Below are 1,109 nucleotides of genomic sequence, written 5' to 3'. Positions count from 1 at the left end.
AGGCTGGAATTTGGGGGAAGGGAGCCAGGTGAACTGGATGGAAAGTTTTATCACACTGTAGCCCCATCTCCGGGAAAGGGACACTCCACACTGAGCATGTGTTCATGTTCCCGGAGGTTCCTGTAACTGCTGGGTCCTGGGAAAAGCCACGCCATCACCATCACTGTGATTGGTCACCACTGTGTCCCATCCACCCGGCAGGTGGTTGTCAGGTTACTTTTGTTAAATAAATTGGTTAATGGTCTTCACTCTGCATCTGAGCTTCATCCAGATTTTCACCCCAGTTTACCCACCACATTTTCACAAAATCCTTATTGTATTAGCTTTGTAAGCTGCTGTAATAAAAACCACACATTTCATGACCTAATGCAACACAGATTCTTTACTGCACATGTCTGTAGGTGGGAAGCCCAGCATGGCCCTGGCCGGGCGGACATCCAGGTGTCTGCAGGCTGGCTCCTCTCTGGAGGGTCCAGGGAACAGTCTGTTTCTTGCTAATTCTGGTTGTTGGCAGAACTGATTTTCCTGCATTGGTGGGACCGAGATTGCATTCCTTGATGGCTCAGGAGAAGCTGGGGACCCTCCAGTCTGGGAGAATCCAGAGTTGTTTTTCCAGGAGGCAGATGTGAGGGAACAACTCAGGTGAAGGGAATGGGGACCAGAGTCCAGTCCTGGAGTCACTGCTAGTGGGACTATTGCTCGTGTGCTGACTTCTGTGTCAAAATTAGTCAGAAGGTAGTGGAGGCTCCAGAGAAAGCATTTAGGCACAGGTGGGGAATGGTATGAAATGTGCTATGGGAAGACTATTCTACAAGAAATGTACACAGTGGCCCGAATGGGGTCCTGGGGCCCCGGAAGGAGAAGCAGGTGGGTGTGGGGGTGCTGGGCCCACCCGACCATCTACTGGCAGGCGGGAGCCTATGCTGGCTGCCATGGCCCTGTTCCCTGCCTCCTGAGAGAGAAAGGGCTTTGGCCTGTCACTCAGTCTCCCGAGGACTCTCACTGAGTGTTTTCTGAATGAGTCACAAGTGTCCATAACAACTGCTGTCTGGCTCTGTTCTTCACCCCACAGCCCCTCCTGGTGTCCCCCAATATCCTCCCTGCCCTCC

The 1,109-nt window shown here is 52.4% G+C and overlaps 1 pseudogene; it reads left to right on the top strand.

Moving 5' to 3' along the window:
* The window catches only part of LOC102763231, a 21,437-nt pseudogene that overhangs the window by 1,250 nt on the left and 19,078 nt on the right, over window positions 1-1,109 (top strand).

Source organism: Myotis davidii, unplaced genomic scaffold, assembly GCF_000327345.1.
Source record: "Myotis davidii unplaced genomic scaffold, ASM32734v1 scaffold4663, whole genome shotgun sequence".
Lineage (NCBI taxonomy): Eukaryota > Metazoa > Chordata > Mammalia > Chiroptera > Vespertilionidae > Myotis > Myotis davidii.
This window is presented reverse-complemented; position numbering and strand designations above follow the sequence as displayed.